We start from the raw sequence: 15,399 nt of genomic DNA, 5'->3' as shown, positions 1-15,399 counted from the left end.
TGAAGACAACTAAAGTATTACGCAATCATCGAACTGTATGTATGGCAAAGTTATCACCACCATTACACTAGAATTTTCAACCTAATCTGTCAAAAGTGAAGGATTTTACCTAATCTGTGTTCAAAGTTTAGACAGAAATCGAAAAGGGGAAAAGGGGAAAAGGGGAAAAACCTGTTGAGTGATGGGAGACGGAGAYGGTGGGCGACAGAGACGGTGAGCGACGACCACCGACGGAGACGATGATCGACGACGGTGAGCAATCAATGGAGGAGCGATGTAAGCTGTGGGAGAAGATGGAGACGAGATCGACGATGGTGAGCAATCAATGGAGGAGCGATAAGCTGTGGGAGAAGATGGAGACGAGATCGACGATGGTGAGCAATCAATGGAGGAGCGATAAGCTGTGGGAGAAGATGGAGAAGATGGAGACGAGAAGATGGAGAAGATGAAATCCCACGGGGATGGGATTTTAAAATCCCATGTATTTTCAAAAGATTTTGAAATCCATAGTTCACGGGATTTTAAATGAATCCTTGGATTTGAAATTCTACCATTCCTACAAACCAAACACAGGATTGGAATGGATTTCAAATCCAAATCCCCCCAAATCCATTCCAATCCCGCAAACCAAACGCACCCTAAGAGTTATTTTGCTCGTAATATTATGCCAATTGAATTCAAGCCGACTAATCCCAAGATGACCACCTGCTTTGCAGATGGCCCAGAGTCACCGTATTTTAACCTCCGTGGCCACAAGAGAATTTTTATTCCTCCTTGGATTTGAACCTGGAACTTCCTGATACTTTTGACCTTTGGAGACAAGCTCAAACCAATTAGGCACCACATTTGTTTAATAATGAAAGAAACTCTTAAGAACAATAATAAGTGAACCAAATACCAAATGTGAAAACTGTGCCTAAGTACTGTTCCCGGGAGTACCCTCAAAAAAAGCCAACCATCGAAATGTATATACTTTAAAAAAAATAAGTGAAGCATGAAAAGAAAGAAAGCCATATACAGGATTTAATTTCATTGCCCAAACTAAACCAAAATTGGGAAAGCATAAAATTAACTAAGATCTTTACAAAAAGCACCTAAACATAGACTACCAAAAAAGCAATCAAGCAAGCACCTCAAAAGGCCTATCATTTGGAAACTACAACTCTCCCTCTCATCTTTATTAAAGAGTCGTTTACCCAACACTTTCACTTAATTTACCGGATAAGATTTTAATCCTTTAAAACGGCATCGTATGGAACATTTTTATCTGGTAAGTGTTTACCGGGTAATATTCTCGGTCCTTGTTATCGTTCTTACCGGGTAAGATTTTCAATCATTGTCATGTTCATACATAAGGTAAAGTGACTCGGTAAGCACTTACTGGTTAAGCGTTTAGTAACGGTCCCTTCCCAAAAAACATACCCAATCTCAAAGGCCTACCATTTTGAAAGTGTAGGGACGGAAAATGTTATAACCACCAAACCGAAGGGACCATTTGTAGTTTACTCATTTATTTACCTATAAGAGATATGCTTGCCAATTGGTCCCCCTCACCTGCACCAAACACAACCATCTTTACTGATCAGTAAATAAACAACATCATGTTCTCAAGGAAAGAAATTCAAAACTAAACCTAATTCACAACTATTCTCTGTTTTTTCTTCTTTAAAAGGGAGTACATTAAAATCCAAGAATAACATAAACAAAATCCCAAGGGTGAGTTTGGTTTGATGGAATGTTTTTGACGGATTTGGAATTTTTGATTTGTAGGATTTGGAATGAAATAGAATTCCATTTTAATATATAATTTGTAAAAAAAATTATATTCACTTCTTATTAATTGAATATTGTAGACGAATGCTTTTAACATATTTTAAAACATTACTACAAACAAATCCTATAAAGTCACGTAAAATACCAGTTACCCCATGGGATTTATAAATCTCATGTTTGTGGGATTTCAAATCCAAGCATTCGTTCAAGCCAAATATAGGATTGGAATGAAATTTAATTTCAAATTCCTCCAAATCCTATCAAATAAAACCAAACGTGGTTGTGGCTGTTTAACAAATTCTTATTGGGTGACACTTATCTGGTAAGCGCTTACCGGTAAAATTCAACACTATCACATACTTACCAGGTAAGGTTTTAGCTCAACAAAATGGTTTCGTATGCAATAATTTACCCAGTAAGTGCTAATTGCAGTAAGAGTCGTCGCCCTCACTTACTGGGTAAGACTCTCGCTCCTTGCCTTCACTCTTACTAGGTAAGATTTTTGGTCCTTGTCACATTCATCCGGTAAGGTAATGTGACTTGGTAAGCACTTACCTGAGTATGCGTTTGGTAAATGACCGCCTTACCTTACCGGTAAGTATGGCAAGGACCGAGAATCTTACCCGGTAAGAGCCAAAGCAAGGATCAAGAATCTTATATGGTAAGTGAGGGACAAGACTCTTACCACAATTTATTTTGATGGCCAAGAATGTTACCCAACAAGGTAAGTGAGGTGATGACTCTTGCCGATGAGCACTTACCTAATAAGTGTTCGGCAAACGGCCCCTAAGTGTCGGTGCATATGCTATTTGCAAATAACATGTTGATTAGTGGCTGCTAAGTCGGCTAACACTGGAGACCAAAGTTTCCCATACCAAAAAATAAGCAGGTCCATGGTTTTCAAAATCTCCTCGAATTTTTATTCATCCGTCTTTTTCCCGAGTTGAAAATTGCATTTCAAAGTCTAAAAAGCGATAAAGAAGTGGGTTCGAGATGGGTCTCTTACCTTTGTTAGCAGCAATGATGGTAGAAAGACTTGAAAATGTCATCACATCACACTCCCATTCAGCTAAAACTGGTTCGGGGTATTCGGTGGTCTGACTGGACGTGGAGAGCACTCCCATAACTCCTGCTGTTTGACTGCTGCTCATTTTGGTGGTTCTGATTTTGAATTTGATGGCTTAAGTAAACATCCAAAGCTGCTTTTCTCTTGCTCTTATACCTTCATCTAACAGGAACATGAGAAACAACAAAAAGAAAGAACTCACATAAACTGTGTTGCAAACAGATCTATCTGATTGTACCTATCTTTCCGCTTCTCGAGATATCTCTGCACCGATGCTTTTCGGCTTGCTGAACCTTCACCTGCTAATCAATTTCAAAATGCAACAGAAGACAATATCATTAACAGAACACGATTTTGATCACATCTATGCAAGATTATTCGATGTTTTCAGCCACTAAGAGAATCTCCAAGAGATTCTCCTAAATGGAGATTTTGGAGATTTTTTCTCCAACAGATTCTCCAAAATGGAGAAAGTAGGAGATGATGAAAATCTCCAAATTTGAAGATTTCTCCAAAAAAAATTACTTAGGAAAAAGAGATGGATTTTTATATTTCTACCAATGAGAATCCTTGAAATTAATTGTTTAGGAGAGAGAAATAATAGCTTACAAATTGTATTGAATATTTTAATAAATAACATGGTAATCTCCAAAATGGAGAAGTTGTTGGAGATGAACCTTCTTGGAGATTTTGATTTTTTATTCTCCATTTTGGAGAATATGTTGGAGACGTTCTAAGTTCCTCTTATTGTACTGGTCTCCAACCCCAAAGTGAATTGAACAAGTACTCCCTCCGTCCAAAAATAAATGAAAAAGGCACACAGTTGTAGGAATGTGTAATCATTACACTTTTTAATTAAGTAAATGCAAAGTTTACCTTTAATAATAGAGGGAGTGATAGTTTCTTCAACTCGTAATTAAGGGTAGGATTGGAAAAGTAGACCTTTACTTTTAAAAACGGACACTTATTTTGGGATGTAGAGAGTACAAGTTAAGGGGATGTTTACTAGACAAAACACACAAACAGAAGCAGGTACAAGAAAATATAACCAAGATAATAAGGGGATGTTTACTAAACGCTTAACAGTAAGTGTTTACCGATACACTTTACCTTATATGATGAATATGATAAGGACGTAGAATCTCACCTAGTAAGAGCAATGACAAGGGCTGAAAGTCTTACCCAGTGTGAGAGTAACGACTCTTATCCAGTAAGCGCTTACTGACAAATTGTTGCATATGATGTCGTTTTAGTGGACTAAAATCTTCCCCAAAAAGTTAAGTGAAAATGTTGACTCTTAACGGGTAAGCGTTGGGTAAACAGCCGCTAAGACCTACACCATTGTCTAACCTAGCTAACTGCCAACTCTTGCTTTCCCTATTTAAAACTTTTTCCCTTACATCCCTCCCTCTTCTTTGAATTGCTGCTCTTTTTTCCACCAACCAAAAGAGAATCTCAGCTTTCTTTTGAAGCCTCATCCACCATGCAGATTATATATCAATCCAATCAGGACCAACAATGTGGAAGCATAAGCAGTTCATATTTTTAATAATTACCATCATTTTATAAAATGGTATTATTTAACATTCAAACTTTTCCCCGAAAAAAATATAATCTATTAAGATTCCATCGCAAAAAGAGCAAGAAAGAAATCTGAAAAGAGATTTGTGAGCTGGAATATTTACCAGAGTTGTCTTCACGAAATTTGTTGCTTTCTTCTCTATGCAGTCTAGAGTTATCTGTCATCCTCACTGTAGAGCACACATCAAGTATTAACGTCAGTACAGAGTTAGTAGCTTAATGAGCTTAATGGGATTCACAACTTATTCGGTCAGCTATATATGATTGTTTGGTACTGGCTTAATGATATAGACTATGAAAAAGAATCTTCCAAAGTAAAACCTTCCCAATCTATATAGACAGATTAATCCACACAGACAACTTTATCCATATAGGACTTAATAGAAAACCAACCAAACAGCCCCAAGTCTTTAGCATTAACTTTACAATGTCCTCAGAACATGCCACCTTAACCAAAAAAATTACAACTTAATCAAATAAGTTGTCATGTTTCAACCTTTATAAAGCTTTAATGTTGTGTTATMGATTAGAAGTTCGCAAATTTAACAACTGAACAAACTATTCAACATACAATTACAATGACTTTTGCGATCATTAAGCCAACTACAGAAGCAATTCACCAGACTGACTTGACCTATAGAAAAAATCAGAATAAAAGGCTTCACAACATATGGCATGTGTAGGGGTGTGCATAGGGCAGGTTCGGGTACACAAACCAAAAATCCCATTAATTTCGGATATGGAAACCAATCCCCGAATTTTGGGTTTTAGGTTTCAGATTGCTTTGGGTTTGGGTTGGTTATATGCAAAAAATGTATGTTTGACTGACTTTGAACATGAACTCAATCCATGGATAGAATTGATGAAATCGATAGTAGGTGTCAAAATTAGAAAAGAGTACAAACCAATGAGGATTTAGGATTTTTCAAAGATAATTAGATAAGTAAATATATTTAGATAAGATTTATATATGTGTGTGTGTGTGTGTGTGTTTCAGGTTTTTGAACGGATCGGTGACCAAAAATCAAACCCAACCCGAACCCAAATATCCACCCAAAAGACGGGTTTCAGATTTCGGGCCATTCAGGTTTTGCACAAACACCTCATTTTCTGTTCGGATTTTTGGACCATTCAGATTTTGCACACCACTAGGCATGCATCATGTGAAAGGATAAAAATGATACATCTGATACCTGTTTGCAAGGTTGGCAAGAACATGGCAGATGAATCCGCACTTGCTTTAATATTCGGAGCTTGCAAATTGCATGTAAGAGGACACATGGTCACATTTCCATCAAATGGAGCTTCCTGAGAAAATTGTAGCGGGATTGCAGCAAGTTGGAATAGTGTCCATGCCTAAAATCACCCAGTTAGTGGTATTGGTGAACTAGGAAAATAAAGTGGTGCAAAATATTCCATACCTTCTCAGCTGGGACATCATCATAGACATTCACCATGCCACTATAAAATATTGTCATCTGTCCTTTTGCCTCGTCTGTCACACCAGCAATCCTGACACATGCAAGCGAAAAAAAATTATCTTCAAGAAAAACAAAGGAAATCAAGCTTTTATATAACCTTCAAAAACATGTTGAATCATAAGAAGATTTAACTTTTTCTTGAATATGAGTCCTTGTTGTCCATTTCTACCCAGCAGAACAGCTGAATCCAATAGCTCATAAACGAATTTACTGTAACTAGTGAAATAACTTTGCGCAGATGCAGGTAGATGAGACTTTGTAAAAGAAATACATGTTATCAACATGCATAAGTCACAATTAGGTCTCGATTATTGATAATGGTCCAAAACATGCTAACAATCAGAGGAACAAGAAGCCCTTTGTCCCGAACTAGTTGAGATATGATAAAACTGAAACCTATGGATTATATCAGGGCTCAGAGACATGAATTGCAGCCAAATTCGTAGTTGGCAAAAAGTCGGAAATTTCAAAATATGGGAATCCATAGTTATAGCATCAAATGCGAGTGCACTATGTAAGAGACACTGCAAACAAACTTTGCCTTGGAGCAACTGTAGTTAAGATTCAGATTTACCAAAACTCCCAGTGAACATACAACTCTCCCACCTTCCCACCTATTAATAGCAACCCTCGTAGGATCTAAACTGTAATCTTTTAACATAAAATGAATCTTAAAATATCTCTTATAGGGGCCCGTTTACCAATTAAGCCCTAACAGGGTAAGCAAGGCTCTTGATCCTTACCGGGACAGCATCTCGGTCAGTGGCATTATGGGTCAGAGGTGGGTAAACAACATTGTTCTTAACGGGTCAGCACTATTTACCCAGTAAGAAGTGGTAAGTGTTAGTAAACAGTCCTCTTAGGTCCCATACAACTTGTCAATTATTTCAGTTAGCAACAAAACATTAAACTCCCTACTAATCCAGTCAGAAGATTCTAAACCACGATTCTAGCGGATTTTTTGTATGAAACTCCAATGTAATGGTTACAATCAATCTAAGGATCTGTTAGGATGCCTGCAAATACCACTAACCAATGTTACTAATTTCAAGCTCGGAACATTCGGTACATGGTATACAAACTGCTGAACAGAAATGACTCAAAGGTGGCATCATTAGAACTTAATGGACTTAATGAGTTTGATTACTTATTTGGTAATCCATCTATATAGTGTTTGCTTGAGACATAAATACTTAATTGCTAAGCATGGGACTTAATATCCAGGTCATTATGATTATACTTTCCTCATTAAGACCATTTTTTTCTCGATCATGCCCCTCTCATATCATATGCACCTCCTTGTCCCCATTAAGCACACTTAACAAACAACAACTATTTATTTACCACGTATTCGAGACAAAACTTGCATCCATAGAAACATATTTATCCGTACAAAATTTATCCATAAAAGAGAACAAACAGGCCCTCGTCCAATACTTGCTATGGTACAGCTCCTTATATATACACACATAGATACCATCTAGATAGATTTAGTGACTGTTTGGTCGGTTTTCTATTAAAGACTGTATAGATAAAGTTGTATGTGTGTATTAATCTGTTTGTATAGATTGGGAAGGTTTTTGTTTGGGAGGGTTTTTTCATAGATGAAATGAGCATGTTTTTTAATTGGGAAGGCAGGTACGTAACAAACTTGGCTTTCTACATAAAGCTTACTATTAAGCCACTACCAAACAGTTATGTACAGCTGACCGAGTAAGCTGTGAGTCCCATTAAGCTCATTAAGCTGCTAACAGACAGGCCTTAGACATTAAATGTAAGGTCCTTAGCACCCTAAAACAATAAAGAGTGAAGAAGGCAATAATATGCTCAATGAATTTTCAAACATCAAAAGGTTTGTTCACATCAAAGGTATTTTAGAATTTATCCATTATATCTTTATAAACATAACTTTTGGTACCAGGGAAGAATGACATTCAAGTTGACATCATTTTTTGATATGATACACGAATTTGAGCATATCTTAAAACTTCAAAAATATCTTGTACCATAAGATTTGGTGGGGTCTCCTGTAATTCTACTACAGATACACAACCCCAGTTGCTAAAATTTATAAATTTAGCACCAGTAAGACTGAATAAAGGATGACAACTTTTGGACCACACTATAGCATTACTCTACATCCTAGTCAACAGCTTTTCCAGATTAATTGCATATCTGAACTAAAGGCAAAAAGCAATATGTGAAGATTTTAAGTCAATATTTTCATTAATTTTATCATGAAACTTATACTTATATTTAACACCCCACAAATATTCGCCCAAATGTTCAACACGGTACCGGTTGAAGAGGAAAACGCTTGGTAGAGATTTTATGGGAACTTATCTATCTTTTTTTGAATATTTTGGTTTAATAGAAGACTTAAACCCTAAAATTTACTTTTCAGGAAATTATGACTTGTAGACTAATGAATTTATGTTTTAAGACTTGTAAGTAGTATTATGAATTTTATGACTTTCATAGTTTAATATGGGATTCCATTTTGCATGTTATGAATTTTATTAGAGCTTCCAACTACAGGAGATTGTGGATCTTTATTTCTTCAAATATTTTGAGACTTCATTAACAACACTGTGGTTTTTAATATTACTATTAGATATGATTACATATATTTATCTATTTCCTGCCTCAAGACACCAAGCAAAAACGTGATGTCTCACGTTTCTGTGCTTTCAAACCTTGTTATAGATTCATATTGATTAAAAGGCATACAAGGTTCAAGAATATTGAGTGCCATACCTTAAATCCATGATATGTCCCACCAAACTTGACATTGTCAAGATATAGAGAACAAGATGAGTATAGGTCATACACATTTGGCTTGTTGCACTTGAGCTTTGAATTCTTTCAAGCTTAGGTTCTGTTTGTTAGCAACTTAATGAGCTTAATGGGTCTAACAGCTTATTCGGTCAGCTATGCACGACTGTTTGGTAGTGGCTTAATGATATAAAAAGTGGTTATCCAGAAAGCTTTAAGGGGGGAGCTTCAAGTTTTTTCCAAACCTGTCGCTCCGAATTAAAAAACATGACCTTCCATCTATGAAAAAACCTTCCCAAACAAAAATCTTCCCAACCTATACAGACAGATTAATTCACACAGACAGCTTTATCCACATAGAACTTAATAGAAAACCAACCAAACAGCCCCTTAGTTTGTTGAGTTTGTACACAGTAGATATGTCTATCTATAGAGAATAACAAGCTCCAGAACTTGTTCAAGCTTGCCCTCATAATCCCACACGCTAATCTAAAGTGAGATTCATGAAGCTCGTTGTAAAGGATAAGATGGAGGTGACAATTGGTAGACATGTTTGTTTTTTAACATTTAACATACATAAATTGTTCATCTCTGCCAAATCAGTCATAAAACTTTTATCTTCTTTTGTTACTCAAAGTGCAACTGGTACTAAATAAAGTTCAGTTAGTATCAAGATCACTTGCATAATAAAAAAGGGTACAATATCTTTCATCAAATAATGTTTCTAATGGCACTCAAAAATGCTTTAACACTGACATAGGCATATCTGTTCGAATAGGTTAAATCTGTGAGAAGAATTAGATGAATAAGAAGTTAGATTGACCAAAATACACTAATCATTATAAGTGGAGATCTTTTAGGGCATCTAAATATAATCAATATATATTGTTCATATCACCACATAAAGTAGCTCTAATGTATCTATGCTATAGATAAAGAACTTGAAATCATAAAAATAATAACTGCAATTTTGAAACAGAAATCCATTGGCTTAGCTATTTATTTGTATGCTAGTAATGGGCCATTTTGAGGAAATAAGTAACTATTTAGTCAGCCAAAAACCAATTTTTGAAGTGCTTCCGAGGCCTCGGAGGTCTACTATTCAAGGCCTGAAGTCTGAATCTTTTAACAATGTTCTGGTATCCGTCATTTTATACTAGTAACAAATAGCTAATGAACTTATAAACACCCACTTTTACTGATCACCATTCCCTAAGACAGGTGAAAGCGTTACGACTACATTTGAAAATAAAATAAAAATATAGTGTAAATAAGGTTCCGAATAGCATGAGGGTAGCCAGAGGTGTGAAATTCTAAGCCTGTAGTCTGAATCTTTTAACAATGTTCTGGTATCCCTCATTTCATGTTAGTGACAAATAGCTAATGAACTTATAAACACTAACTTTTACTGGTCACCATTCCCTAAGACAGGTGAAAGCATAACGACTACATTTGAAATAAAATAAAAATATAGGGTAAATAAGGTTAAGAATAGCGCCAGAGGTGTAAAATTCAAGGCCCGGAATCTGAATCTTTTAAGAATGTTCTGGTATCCCTCATTTCATATTAGTGACAAATAGCTAATGAACTTATAAACACTAACTTTTACTGATCACCATTCCCTAAGACAGGTGAAAGCGTTACGACTACATTTGAAAATAAAATAAAAATATAGTGTAAAGGTTCCAAATAGCATGAGGCGTCGCGTGGAGGCAAGGCCAAACCTCAAGACTTGGAAGCCACAACAAGGTCACGACGTTTTTCCAGGCGTGACTTATGGCGGCAAATCTCTATATCATATGCAATATTATATACATAAATACATGTTTTCTACTATTACTCAATGAATCAATGATAATGAACAATTTAAATTAAGTTATAAATTAAAAACCAACAAATAAGACACCAAAAAAATATGTAAAATAAAAATATCGTGTTACAAAAACCGCGCATTACGCCATGGCGTGCCTTAGGCATAACGGGGTGTGAGGCACAAGCCTTAAGCCACGGTGCGCCATGGCGGCTGTTGCGGCGAGCCTTTTCGAACAGTGAGTTTGGGAGTAAAAAGAAATTAGCATAGTATCAGCACATAGACTACCACAATCCAACACCTCAATAAGCTTTACAACTCATGCAAACCACAAAAATTGATTACCTTACATAAGAATAATAGAAGATGCCACAGGAAATACTTCACTTCCCACTTATTCAGATGAGGTGTAGTTTTGAAAATAAATTAAGAGGGGAGAAAAGGTGGGGGGTAGGTTGAAGTGGTTCAAGATACGAATGATAGGGTGTTTGGTTCAGACAGTGGAATGAAAATGGGAAAGACAAGGAATGAAAATTTGTGCTTATGGGGAATGGACCCATTGTATTATATAAAACCAAACAGCTTCTTTCATTTTCATTCCCATTATACTACTTAATACCTCCAAACAAACACCCCTAAGATGTTGCGTGAAGATATCTAACCTTAACAAAAACAATACCAATGATTCGCAAGCACTAAAAGACATTATAACATTCCACAATCATGTTAACTGCTGAGACCATATTTTAACGGTAAGCTGGGGCCGTAAAGGAGAACACTGATGTAAGGGGACACCATACAGATTCAGTTGTAAAACCACAAGACCAACAAGACCATATTTTACATAAATGTTTGAACCAACCCCCAACTATTTTACGATAAAGTCCTTGTTCAGTTGAGGTAATAATACTTGCAGGTGACTTATCTTTTGATGATTACAGTCTCTCAACATTTTTTGGGTGTGCAAATCTTCATACTGTCATCAACTACAAGAAACTAACTTAAAGGTTGTCAATGCCCAAATAAGAAATTCAATATCACTGGCTTGCAGTACTCTAAAGACATACAGGATTATGTAATTCAATTTCAACTTAGAAGATTTTCTTCCCAAACAGTCCCACCACACTCTGTGCATAGCATTATAATAAAGTAACAAGTGAGGAAATAAATAAAAATAAAACCATAAAGTAATGCCAGCTTGCTGTGAATATGTTATAACATTACACGCCTCAATTTTGCGTAGGTTCATCCACATTCGTATATGCATCATCAACTAAATGCAGTAAGCATGCAAAAATAGAGAAGGATAACACAACACAAGTAAAACTGAATCCATTTCAAGCTAGACTGAGCATAAACATAATAGATTCTTCATTAATACATCAAGGCACCGGCCTCAAATCTCTATGGCTATTACATTGATAGGGTAAAATGACTTAAGAAGTTACCCCATAGGAACAAATTCATCATCACCAGGAAGATCAGATAGATCGACGTCATTGCGCTGACCAGGTACTGATTCATCAGCTGAAACAGAGACTTCCGTATCAGCACTCGTTCCTTTCTGGACCTACATTTTTACATTTATATTAAATTAATCATAACAGGAAGCAACAGTAAACTAATCGCGGAACAGATAATAATATAGTATACGAAAGCATAAAACCACATGACATCACTAACTTTGTTAACAATATAATAATACTAAACACGACATAAAAGAGAAAACCGAGTGGAGATAATAAGTTAATATAAACGTACACGCGTGGTTGGAGTTTCTTGTTGCCGATGAGTAATGTGAAGCTTCCGGTTGCAACCGTCGGAGTCCGGCTTCGGTTCAAGTAACGCCTTGAGCATAATTACTTGCTGGATCGCCTGAGATTTGTTCCACGACGGCCGTCTCATTCCTGTACCGGCATCAAATAATCCATCTAAAAAACAAACATTCACCGGAAAACCTATAAATTACAAGAAGAAGAAAAAAACGTCCGTAAACGATGTAAACCTTTTTGTTTAAGGTACCGGCGGCAATCTTCGCGAGTGAGCTGAGAAATGTCGTCTTCGGTGAGTTGATGAAGAGGTTTATCAAGAAGTGAGGTGGTGGAGACGGAGAGCGGTGATTCCTCCGTCGTCATGGCGGTGGTCGGAGGTCTTTAATTTTGACTGAAAGTCAAAGAGAGAGAGAGATCGAAGGAAGTTTTCAATTTTTCCCCCAATTTGAATAATTTTGTGAAATTTTGGGGAGGGTCGGTGAGCGTGTTTTGTCGTTTTGAGTTTGGGACAATTTAGCCGCCGCGTCACTTATTCGGCTTTAGCGGCTCCTTTTTGCCCATCATCAAATGGCGCGGCTGCTACTTGTCACCCCATGATGCCACGTGTTATATTATACCTCACTCAAGACTCTTGTTATTTTCCCTTTTTATTTTGGAAGAAAAACATAAATTAAAATATACTCTTTAAAAATATATCATTTATTAAGAGGGGGGTAAAAAAGCCGAAAATACGATGTTTTTGTAAAACCCAAAAGTCCTGAAACCCGACTTTTAGGGGATATTTGTGTTCGAGTTGGGTTTGAATTTGTAGCCACCTGATCCGTCCAAAAACCTGAAATATATAGACATAATCTTTTTAATACTATAGAAATGTATTTATTTGTATATACAGTTATCTTTTGAAAATGTTAGATCCAAGTCGATCGTGCTCTTTTCTAATATCTAAACCAACAATCGATTTAATCAATCATCCCAATCGATTGAATTCATCTTCAAATTCGTTTGAATATATATATTTTTTGCAGTATAGATATATTTTAATTCGCCGACCTCAACCTGAATCAGAAGCAATTTGTCGTCCAATGTGTTTTTAGCCAAATTACATCGTTTCGAATGATTTGTAAGTTTTTTGGTTGATTTCGAGATATTAAAAAAATGGTTTTTTTTCAAGTGGGTTTTAAGTTTTTTTTATTGATTTCGATAAATTTTTTCGGTTTTTTTGTTTGATTTTGAGAGAATTTTGGTTAATGTTCATTTTATTTTCTAAAATCCCAGAGCACCGGCTCAAAGTTTAGATGATACACATTTCATACCACAAAAAAGTTACTTACAAAAATCGGTTTGAGTGGGTGCACGGGACCCCGCTCAACAACTCACAGGTCCGCCCCTATGCTTACTCGATAAGCGTATACTAGTAAGAGTCAACACTTTAACTTATTTTAAATGGTAAAATTGTAGTTTATCAAAACGGTATCGTGTGCAACGAATTACCCAGTAAACACTTACTGTGTAGGAGTCATCACCATCACTTACCGAGTAATATTCTCCATCATTTTCATCATTATACCGGGTAAGATTCTCAGCCCTTTTCATGTTCATTCAGTAACATAAAACTATCCCATGCCTCCTCGTTAGTCTCGGGCATTGAGTGAACCAAAAAATGCTCACTCACATTAGTGTCATTGGAGATGAGTTGTGGAGCCAGTTAAGGTTACCGGTAATCAACTTTTTGTTCAAATATGTAAAAAAAGTGAACAAAAAATCGGTTTTGGAGCTCCACGGTAGGTCTATAGTTCAAGTTTTTTACGGGATAACTAAGAATTTTCCCAACTATTGTCTGTTAGGCCTTATATGACTATCGGACAACCATATTCAACAAAAAAAAAAACTTGATAAAAAAGGATTTACCTGCAGGGTGTTGATCGACGAATGACAACACGGATGGAAAGGGAACCTGGGATGTAGGAATAACAAAGAACAAATACTGAAGGAAGGAAGGGGGCTTGATTTGGGTATGATGGTCATTTTCAATTTTTAACTGATTTTGCTGATTTTGACAGGACGTTAGTTAAAAACTGTGTGCTTTTTTAACGTTTTTATATTATTTTATCTAAAGCTTTACAAGCACTGTGTTTTATTTTTTTTCTTACAAATTGCATACATTTGAAATTCAAATAATTTAAATTTTATATGATATGATATTGCATATATAGAAAATATGTAAAACGTATAGTAAAGCATACGAATTGTTTAATTACTACTTTACAAAATACAAACAATTGTGGATAAAAAATTTGTGTATAACATTTACATTTTATACCAAATAAATAAATTATTAAATTGTCATTTAAGACATGAGTTACATGTATTTATAGAGTCATGATCAAGAAGACATGTCGTTGGTTCAATCCAGGACCCCCGCCCGAGGGGGGGGATCCTCAACCATTGAGTAAACCAAAATATAGCACCCGTATTCAGGGGTGATGGCCTACAGGGGCCAGGGCCCCTATGATTTTTTATCTTTTAAGTAAGTAAAACTTAGTCCAGTATGTTAGATATTTATATTTTCCATTTCTCTTTAAGTATGGCCACCCCGGTTAAACGGCATGTGTTCCGCTACTGCTCATATTGGTATCCTTAGAGGCGTGTTATGTGTGAGACTAGTCGAGGTTGCTGGTAATCAACTTTTTGTCTAAATATATAACGGTAACAACTAAAATTTGTAGTTTACTTTAATTAAAACAATTTTGTATAATATTTTTTTTATCCCAAAATAAGTGTCTACATTACTGTTTCAGTTTGTTTCAAAATAAGTATTAAATTTCAAAAACAAATATCTATTTTTCATTCTAATGTTAATTATGGAAAGGGGAATTTTTTTAATGAGGGTAAAATTGGTTTTTTGGTAATTTATAAATATAATAATTATATATTTTTAAATCTATGTATATTATTTTATTTGGAATATTTATTTTAGGATGAAGGAAATAAATATTTTTCAATAAGAAAAATATGTAATAGACCTATCTATGAAGATATTTTTGCCTCCTATGGCTATGGGGGTTTGACCACGATGGACTTGTTCGTGTATTTCATCATACGATAATTAAATATACTTTTAATTGGATATTTGGTTTAGAG

At 35.7% G+C, this 15,399-nt stretch overlaps 1 pseudogene; it reads right to left on the bottom strand.

Annotated features, from left to right (window-relative positions):
- Window positions 1-2,348: 2,348 nt before the first annotated feature.
- On the bottom strand, window positions 2,349-12,875 carry LOC112506555 (annotated as a pseudogene).
- Between the last annotated feature and the right edge of the window lie 2,524 nt (window positions 12,876-15,399).

Source organism: Cynara cardunculus (genome assembly GCF_001531365.2).
Source record: "Cynara cardunculus var. scolymus isolate 2C chromosome LG 2, CcrdV1, whole genome shotgun sequence".
In the NCBI taxonomy this organism is placed as follows: Eukaryota; Viridiplantae; Streptophyta; class Magnoliopsida; order Asterales; family Asteraceae; genus Cynara; species Cynara cardunculus.
The sequence above is the reverse complement of the archived record's forward strand: the minus strand, read 5'-3'. Positions and strand labels throughout refer to the sequence as shown.